Raw genomic sequence first — 10,995 nt, forward strand, 5'->3', positions numbered from 1 at the left:
AGGTCCTGCTTTACCTTGGTCTTAACCATCCAGCAGAAAAGTATAAAAAAGAAGTATAAGAAGCAAAGCCATGTTGTTATTTTGAGGTGTAGGGGACTCAGGTCAACAATTTCTAACATAGCCAGTCAAGTGGAAGACCCAATACTATTATGGGCTACTGGTCTCTTTTAGAATAATGTGCTGAGTTTACACACCTATAATATTCAAATAACGGAACTTAACAAAAAAAGGGTATAGAGAAAATTGTATCTGTTTATTCCAAGTGGTTTTCATAGATAGATAGGTACATTCTCTTAATGAATAGAATGATTCTTGTACAGCAATTAAGCACTAGGAAGAGTGTATGCAGTGTGTTAATGAAACTGTCCTACCGGTTTTATTTGCAACTGTGTCATTCCTATTTGTTTATCAAGGTAATTATGGCAAAAAAATAACATTTTCCCTGTCCCTATACGGGATATATATATATATATATATATATATATATATATATAGTGATAGCACTGTATATGAATGCTTTTGTTTGAAAACAATTTGGTTCACAAACAAAAGCATTTGGCAAAATTTTGGTCTTGTTTATAAACTTTACATCGAGTAACATATATGCCCCTGGATATCTTTCCTGCACAAACACAAACATGTCCATGTTTTCTAGGTTACTGATACTAATTTTCCCAAATAGTGAAGCAAATTAAACTTGTGATCCAAGGCACCAGCATATCTGGTAGTTGATCTACATAACAAAGCAATGTATAATTTGAAAGTTAGAACAGCAAACATTTCACCCAGATATATTGGCACACGTTTATCATCCCAGTAACAAGGGGCTCAAGCTAGGAGAATAGAGACCTTGAGGCTGGCCTGGACCCTGTTTCAAAAAAAAAAAAACTTTAATTTTCCCATGTTTGAGTCTTTTCTGTGGATCATCTAGCCTCCACTTAGTTTGCCTCCAAATGGTGGTACAAATCCAGATCTTTTCTGCTTCGCTCTCATCCTCCTTGGAGCAGCTGGCTCCCTAGAGCAGTATCTTTTCGTGCAATAACAGAAACACAGAAGGGCTGGCCCAATCACTCAAACATTTCTTAACTCCTATCTTCTAATTTCCCAATTGGTCAAAGCAATTCCATTGGTTAAGTTCAAAGACAAAGACAAAGGATGGACATGGTGCATGTGCTGTAATCCTAGCACTCAGGGTAGGGGTGAGGAGCTGAGGCAGGAAGATCATAAGTTCAAGGCCAGACTGAACTATGTGACAAGATCTTGTCTCAGAAAGAAAAAAGGAGGGGGATATCTGCAGTGTCTAATAGCAAAGTGAAAGACACCGGGCCATACAGAGCATTGAGACCAGTAATCCAATCTCACATACTCCCAGATGGAGAGAAAAGTCTTTCATCCAACAAACATTGACTTCCTATTTGGTACCAGATGACTCCCAGAATTAGGTTACAACATGAAACAAATCATGTCCCTGCCTTTGGGCAGATCACAGTAGTCAATGATGGCAAAACAGCATGCTGAAGACTGACCTATAAATTACGAGAAACAAACACAAGGGCCCAGAAGGCCCAGATGTGTGAGGTACGTGGCTTTTAAAGAGGAGCAAGATGAAGGCAAGGCAAAGAATACAGGTGAAATGTAAATGAGGGAGCTAAACTCAGCTCCAGCTGCCTCTTCCCAGGAAACGGCACTGGTCCTTCATGGAATACATTCCACGATGCTAGCCAAAGAGAAGGGTTGAGGTCTGGATGGAGCCTAAGAGCCACAGGCTTGTTGAAGCCTCATGCATACAAAATGAATTGGGAGAAAATACACTATTTGCTGGAGCAAAATGGAGGGGTATGCCCTGATTGCCTAGGTCAGTAATGGCAAATCTTTTAGACACCGAGTTCCCACACTGCAACTGAGAACCCACTTATTTACTGCAAAGTGCCAACACTGCAATTAAACCCAAACACTGAAGCTTTAGTTTAGAAAAAATAACTTTACACACTTGGGTCACTTGGACAACAGAAAGGGCTCTGAGTGCCCCCTGCGGCACATGTGCATAGATTCAGGACCATTGACCTAGAAAGGAAACGGAGGCCACATTTAAGTCAACTCTTGGAAGGCCATGGTGAGGGAGTATAAACAGAAAGATTGTGTGGCAGAGGTATGAAGGATTAAGAAAATACAGTGGGATGCCAGGAAGCTGGTAAGGCTGAAAGGTTGTTATCAGGGAAGAGATGTGATCAGACCATCTGCTCTGGCTACAATGGATTTCAAGGATGTAAGAACAGAAGCAGAAAGCCCAGTGGGGAAGGTGTCAGCTGTAGTCCAAGTGGGAGGGAACAAGAACTGAGCTAGGACAATTTCAGCAAGGGCAGAAAGGTCAGAGAAATAAGACAAGCAATAAGCAGACAGAGTCTGATGCTGATTACACATTAGATGTAGGTAATAAAGGAGACAATAGAATGAGACCTAGATTTTGGGGTTGAGCATCTTGAAATAATAATGCTTCCATAAAAGAAGGTAAAACAAGCAGACTGTTGAAGTAGTGGCTTGAAATGAGTTTTCACTTTGGATATGTTACATCTGGGGACAAATACTAGTGAATAGTTGAATATGAAGTCTAAACCTCAGAAGATAGGTTAAAGCCAGAGATGTGGATTTGGGCATCTGCAGGTATCAGATATCAACTGAAACAAAGGATTTGAATGAACTGAAAGAATTAAAAAATAGGAGAAACCCTATTGAAGAACAATAATAAGGGCTGAAAAAGAGGTAATAAAGAACACTGAGGAAAAAGCCAAGGTAGGAGGAGAGAAAATTCTACTATACAAATGAAATGTAAAGATCATTTCAAGACAGGAGCAATTATCATTAACAATTGTCAAATCAATGACTTGGGTACAGACAGCCCATTGTGTTTGATAGAGAGGACCACATTGGAGCTCTTGACCTAATCTCAGAGGAGTGATTGATTAAACAGAAATTGGGAGATGAGAAGATGGATACAGTAAATGCAGACCATCCTGTGGAGAGGCTTGCATAAAAAGTCAACATAGGAGAGAGTAAAGAGTTAATGATATCCAAAGCTAAGGAAGTTTTGGTTCATTTTGGTTTGACTTTAGTGTAAGATGGGCTATCTCTGAATTTGCTAAATAAGTATACAATGGAGTGGGAATAATTTGATGCAAGGAGTTAGAAATGATACAATATATTGGGTAAAGCTCCTGATATTGCTGGTAGGGAGGGTGGAGTGATATCTCTGAAAGAGATTTAAAGAAAAAAAACTGAGGGATAGAGTAGCAGACAAGGCTTGTTGATAATAGGAGGGAAGTAAGTTGGAAGTATGCAGGTTTACATATAAGCAGCAAGGAATTGCCATAGTTCTTATTTCATGATTTCTCCCTTCCAAGTGGAGAAATCAAGATTATCTTCTGGGAGAAAAAGATTATTTTCTGATATTAAAGAGGGGGTAGAAGAAAGCTTGGCCATCTAAGCACCTGCCTGGCAAGTGTAAGGACCCAGCTTTGATCCCTGGTACTGCATGCTGGGCTGGCCAGGAACCTCAGGTGCACCATGTGGGCCTCTGAAACTAGGCGTTGTGGCACATGCCTGCAATCCCTGGGGAGGCTGAGACAGGAAGATCACTACAAGTCCATGCTGCATAAGGAGACCCTGTATCAAATAAATAAATAAACACAAGATTAAACAAAAATTAAGTGACCTCTGAGAAGGATGGAAAAAGACATAGTTAAAGGACAAAAAGAATACTAGTTGGGAAGGACTGAGAAGTAGTACTAAGAACTACTTAAGGTTAAAAACTAAATTTGCAGTGAACCCAGTGTAAAGTGTGGTGCTCAGCAATGCTCAGCAACTGAGAATAAGAGCAAAGTAGTTGGAAGTTTGGTTTGAAGCTTGGATTTCATATGATTGACAGGGAGGTGGAAGAATAAAAGCACAACTCAAGGGCTGGTATGATGAGCTATGGGGTCTGTAGTACAAACGAAACAAGCTAATCTGGTGGAGGGTGATAATTTGAAGAATGAAGTGGATTCAAGTAGGTTATGGAATGGATGTACTATGGATATGACAGTGAGAGGCTTGTGGGAGTAAAGAGATGTGAGAGGATTTGAGGAGCAGGACAAGGCCCAACATGTGGTCTTGGCAGTGAATAGAAGAAGTGCAGTGAATAGAAGAAGTGGAGTTCAAGAAGAGTAGAAAAGAAGAATCATCCAAAATGATGACACCTGTATGGAGATGAAGATAGTGGCCTGGTGGCAAATCCTTCACCAAATAAAACTGAGTATTCAAGGGCTAGTGATGCAGCTCTGTGGTACAGTACTTTCCTAGCATAAGCAGATCCCTGGGTTGGGCTCCCAGCACTGCATAGAAATGTATTCATGGGGTCAGAAAAAGATAGTGATGAGAGAGAATAGAAGGTAGTGTATCTGAGTGACATGAGCTTTACAGGGAAAAAGTTGGCTGCACGTGACACTTGAAATCAAGACTTATTCTGATCTGGCTCTCAGTCCTGAAGTTCAGGGTCATAGAACAAGAATCAGCAAGTATTCAGAGGTCCCCAGAGAGGCCTTATCCTGAGACATATCCAGGCTTCAGTCTGAGAGCTCCAGATGATGCGGAAAGTGCTGGTAGAAAGGGAAGGAAGGTGTGGTTTTTGTGGAGGAAACAGAAGATGGTTTAAGAATGATCAGAGATGAGACTTTAGGTAGGATGACCAGACAGGTCAACATCAGGAAGGATGCCAAAGAAGACCAGAGATGAGAAACCTAATGCATTTGGTATCAAAGTTCCAAAAGGAGCTGTAGGATCATTTCCATGCCAGTGCAGATCTGTGCAGTAGATACCACGAAAGCTGAGCACTGTTGGCACTCTATGCACTCAGCACCACTCTGCCACTGAACTTCTTTGGCACAGGTTTTCAAAAGACCAACAGTAACATTCTTGGGTGTCCTGTTTCCTAGCTGTGCAACTTAAGAAAAATGACTTATCCTCCAAAAGCCTCCTGATAAAAGAGAGATAGTAATACTGACTTCACAGAATCTTCCAAAAGATAAAAATGATGCTATGTGTGAATGCCTACTGCCTCGTATGCAGTAGGCATTCAAAAAGGCCATAATTTTTTTCAAATATTGGTAAAGGTAATTTTGGATTCTCTACTGAGCTCCAGATTTATGTAACCAAGAGCTTACTTTACATTTTTGCCTGTTCCCCAGTCACCTTCAACTGCCTAACAATTTATTTATGGAGTTCCCCACTTAATCTTGTCCTCTGATGTCAGTCCCTCTTCACTGAACATTGCTCCTACCCAGCCTGTTCTCCAGATCACAAATGTAGATATTATCCTTGATTCCTCACTATAGATTAACTCTCTGTATCAAATCTATTACCAAACACTTTTATTTGTATTCAATAAATGTCACTGAAATCCAACCGCTTTGTTTCATCTCCATTGCTATAACCTTATGCCAAGAGCCTGAGACATTCTGGATTCTTCTAATGCCCTACACCAATTATAAGCAAATTCCTTTAATTCTGCCACATAATTATATTTTTCTTCTATTTATTACACATTTAATTGTAATATATACCATATATCATATATACAGAGAGTAGATTATATAAAACATTTTCACAATATGAAGAACAACTAGAAAGTAAACACCATTAAGCACCATCCAGGTAAGCATTACCCATATTTCAGAAATGCCTTCACTGTATATCGGCTCCTTATGATATTGTTCCTGTACCAGCACGAGGTAATCATTATTCTAACTTTTGTGGAATAAATATTCTGCTTTTTTCATAACTTTTATGGGCATCCTTAACCACTGTTTAGCTATGTCTAAAATTCAAAAAAGTGGGGTTATTGCATATCTATCATTTTCCTAATTATTTTACACAATCTATGAGACACAACACGTTGATGTGTATATATATGCTTACTTCTTTTGCTACATTGTATTTCATTGTAGAAAGATGGCACTATTGATTTAATCTACCCTTTGTTGGCATTTGCATTTTTACGGCTTTGGGCTGTTATGAATAATGTAGTTAGGAACATATGCAAGAGCTATCCTAGGGTACACATCAGTAGTTACACTTCTGGCTCATGAGGTATGAGAATTTTGTCTTCGTGATAAAGCACTATATTTCTGAGGTATTTATACCAATTTACATTCTTCTTGACCATACAGTGTGTATGAAATCTACCACTGAACCTCATTCCTGAACTTAGGAGAAAGAATTTAATTGTCACCTTTCCATATGTTCTCTGTGAATTTTGTTGTTACCTTTTTCCTTCTTTCCTGGTGTGCTGCATCATGAATGAGGGCTGACTTTTGTCATTTTTTATTTTGCTTCTCATGAGATGATTATGTGTTTTTTTTGTTTTTTACTTTATTAATAGAGTATATTACAATAATTTTCAGATATTAAACCAATCTAGCATCACTACAATAAATCTCATTTGTGCCACGGTGTATAGTCTCTTTTATATGTTACTAAATTTGGTTTGCTAATTGTATTATTTTTCTAGTGCTGCATAACGAATCACCACAAATTCAGCCCCCAAAAGCAACACCCATGCATTAATTCACAGTTCTATAAGGCAGAAGTCATGCTTGCCATGGTGGGGTTCTCTGCTCAGAGTATTACAAGGCTGAGTTCAATCTGGCAGCCAGACTGAATCTTATCTAGAGGCTCAGGGGAAAAGTGTACTTTCAAGCTCTTGTTAGGAGGATTGAGTTCCTTGTCCCTGTAAGACTTAGGCACTTTGTTTCCTGGCTAGGTAACATCTGGGAGCTACTTGTAGCTCCAAGAGACTTCTGGCATTCCCTGCTTTCTCCATTTGCAAACAGCGACAGCATATCAAATCTTTGTCATGCTTCAAATCTCTGAGTTTGCCTTTGGAGACTGCTCAGGGAACTCTCTCTGCATTGAAAGGATTCCATGTCACTAAGTCAGGCTACCTGCAAAACTCCATCAACTGACTTAGGTCCCTAATTATATCTGCAAAATCTCTTCACAGCAATACCTAGATTAGTATTTTATTAAATAGCAGATCAGAGGTATGTGTACAGCAAGAGCCAGGATCTTGGGGGACTGGTTCAGGGTTCTGCCTGTCACACTATTTTGTTAAGGATATTTGTTTCTATGTTCACAAGAGATGCTAGTTTGTACTTTATGTTCATTGAGATATCATTATCTGACATTTGCACTGGGTAATGCTGGCCTCATAGAATAAATTGGAAAGTGATCCCTTTTTCTTTATCTCTAAAAGTGTTTGTGAACAACTGGTATGGTTTTTCCTTTAAATATTTGACAGTGAAGCCATTTGGAAATGGACTTTTTGAAAAGTTTATAGTGTTTCATTTTCTTTACTTGTTACAGGTTTTTCACGTCTTCTATTGCTTCCTGAATCTGTGTGAGTAATCTCTCTTTCCAGAAATTTATCTATTTCATCAAACTTGGCTAATATGTTGACACAAAGCACTTCCTGTACTTAGTTCAATAGTATCCCCAAAACACTCATGTGTTCCCAGAAACTTGGCATATGATCTTATTTGGGAATGTGGTCTTTGCATACATAATTAGTTAACATGATATAATAATAAATTTAGTGACTGTTTTTTTTTTTACAAGAAGGCTATATGAGGCCTGCCAAATAGCTCAGCAGATTAAAGTGCCTGCTTAAGCAGATGCAGTGGCTAGGGTTCAATCCCCGGCGTGCCTTGCTGGCCCCTCCCCCAGGGCCCACTGAGATGCCACTTCAGACTGGGCATGCTGGCACACACCTGTAATCCCAGCTTTTGGGGAGGCTAGTCACAGGCAGATCACTACAAGTGCCAGCAACAGAGACCAACACTGAGTCCCCTACATGGCACCATTCCCTGGGGTGATCAGCCTGCGACCTGGTGGCAGGTTGATTATATTGGACCACTTCCACCATGAAAGGGACTGCGCTTTGTTCTCAGTGGCATAGACACATATTCTGGATATGGATTTGCCTTTGCTGCACATAACACTTCTGCCAAAACTACCATCCGTGGACTTACAGAATGCCTTATTGACCACCATGGAATTCCATACAGCATTGCTTCTGATCCAGGAACACATTTTACAGCCAAAGAAGTGAAGCAGTGGGCTCATGCTCATGGAATTCACTGGTCTTATCATGTTCCTTACCATCCAGAAGCAGCTGGATTGATAAGAAGGTGGAATGGTCTTTTGAAGATGTAGTTCCAGTGCCAGTTAGGTGGCAATAGCCTGCAGGGCAGGGGTAAGGTACTTCAGAAGGCTGTATATGCTTTGAATCAGCACCCTCTGTATGGTACTGTGTCTCCCATAGCCAGGATTCATGGGTCCAGGAATCAAGGGGTGGGAGTAGGAATGGTACCACTCACCATTACTTCTAGTGATCCAATAGCAAAATTCTTGCTTCCTGACCCCACAGTCTTATGTTCTGCTGGACTAGAAGTCCTAGTCCCAGAGGGGGAAAGGATTGTACCAGGAAGCACAGCAATGATACCATTGAACTGGAAGCTAAGATTTCCCACTGATCACTTTGGTCTCCTCATGCCTCTGAGGAAACAAGCTAAAAAGGGAGTCACAGTGCTGTCAGGGGTGATTGATCCAGACTATCAAGGGGAAATTGTATTATTACTCCACAATGGAGGAAAGGAAGAATATACATGGAGTGCAGGAGATCCCTTGGGGCACCTCTTAGTATTGCCATGCCCTGTTATTAAAGTCAATGGAAAATTGCAACACTCTAATACAGGCATGATGATAAGTGGTCCAGAGCCTTCAGGAATGAAGGTATGGGTCACTCCACCAGGGAAAGAACCCAGACCTGCTGAGGTACTTGCTGAGGGCCAAGGGAATACAGAATGGGTAGTAGAAGAAGGTAGTTCTAAATACCAGCTACAACCCCATAATCAGCTACAGAAAAGGGGATTATAACCGTACTACTTCACCCATATATGGTTCTGTTTAATGTAATATGGATAGATTTAGTACAAGATTTTAAGATTATCAAACTTGTGTTAATGTTGAAGCATAAGCAAACAAAACTTACCTTCTATTTGGGTAAGGGTATTAGTGAATTTCCTTTTGTACCAGAATAGTTATAACAATGTTAGGCATAATTATATGCATACCTCCGTATTTAGAGGCTGGTTTAAAATATGCCAAGTTGACAAGGGGTGTATTGTAGTGATTGATACATTGTGTCAACTTGATTAGATGACTCCCCGTGCACTTCTGGCTGATGGGGGTCCTGTCCTGGGGCACAATTGGTTCTGCCCCCAGAGTGACTCAGCACAGAGACCATATAAAGGGGCCGAGGAAGTATTCAATGTTCCATTTTATCGGAGGAACTTCAGTCTTCGCATTCGGCTTGGACTTCATCACCTGGCTTGCAGCGCAGATTCTTCGGCCTCCGGCTTGCATCCTTCACCTTCCATTGCAGACTCTTCAGCATCCTTTGCAGACTCTTCAACCTTCCTTCACAGACCCATCAGCTGACAAATAGAGACTTACAAAAGCACAGCAGCGAACTTCAGACCTTGGGACTGAATTCCTCAGTCTGAGGTGGGCAGATGCCCTCTGCACACTCCCCCATCTGACTCTGCTGCTGACTGTCCTAAGCCAACCTTGTAATTCCTTATACTTTGTATATCTTGTGTTAATATCTGTTCCTTATATTATATCTGTTCCTCTAAGTAAAACCCTGACCAATACGATATCATAATAAATTGAGTGACTGTTTTTCTTACAAGAAGGCCATATGGGGCCAGCCAAATAGCTCAGCAGTTTAAAGTGCCTGCTTAGGCAGAAGCAGCAGCCAGGGTTCGATCCTCAGCATGCCTTGCTGGCCCCTCCCCCGGGGCACAATGAGACAACACTTCAGACTGGGTATGGTGGCATGCACTTGTAATCCCAGCTCTTTGGGAGGCTGAATACAGGTGCATCACTACGAGTCCAATCTGTGTCGTGAGACCCTGTAGACCCTTACTAAAATATATGAAAAAAGAAAAAAGAAGGCCATATGAAGACAAAAAGGAGACACACATGTGATGAAGGCCCTGTGAAGACAGATAATTTAAAAAAGATCTCCCTTCCCTGTGTCCTTCTATTTAGCTTTATTTTCCTCTTTATTTACACTTTGTCTTACTCAGGTGAGAGATAACATACAGTACTTAGGCTTATGTGCCTAGTTTATCTCATTTAACATATTTTCCAGGAGTACCCATTTTCCTACAAATGCTTAAATTTATCCTTTTTAACAGCTGAGTAGTATTCTGTTATGTATAGATATCACATTTTTAAAATCCATTTGTTAGTAGACATGCAGGCTGCTTAAAGGATTTAGCGGTACAAGTTGTGCTGCTATACATATTCGTGTGCACTTGGATGATATGATGTCCTTAGTTCTTTGTGGAAGATATCTAAGAGTTGGGCCAAATGGATTCCTATTTTTAGTCCTTTGAGATATCTCCATACTTATTTCTATACATTCTCACCAATAATGTAAAAGAGTTCCTTTTTCACTGTAGCCATGGCAGCATTTGCCATTAATTGATTACTTGATGATAGACATTCTTTCTTGTATAACACAAAATCTTAGTGTTGATTTAATTTACACTTCTGAAATGGCCAGAAATGTTGAACTTTATTTTCATATTTGTCCATTTATACTTATGAGAAGTGTCTATCCATTTCATTTGCCCATTTTAATTTTTTCTTTTATTTTAGGTTATCTAATTTTTTAAAGGGGAAAAAAAGCAAAAACAACAATAACAAAGTCAAAAAAGCAACAAAAAATTTTAAAATTTAAAAAATGGTACAGATGGTTGAGAAAGATGTGGTATTTTTGCACAATGGAGGATTACTCAGCTATTAAGAATGATAAACTGCAAGCCTTTATATTGAAGTGGATGCCACTTGAACATATACTCATAAGTGAAATAAACCAGACACACATGTGTA

This window comes from Octodon degus, unplaced genomic scaffold (assembly GCF_000260255.1).
Source record: "Octodon degus isolate 3935 unplaced genomic scaffold, OctDeg1.0 scaffold00063, whole genome shotgun sequence".
NCBI lineage: Eukaryota > Metazoa > Chordata > Mammalia > Rodentia > Octodontidae > Octodon > Octodon degus.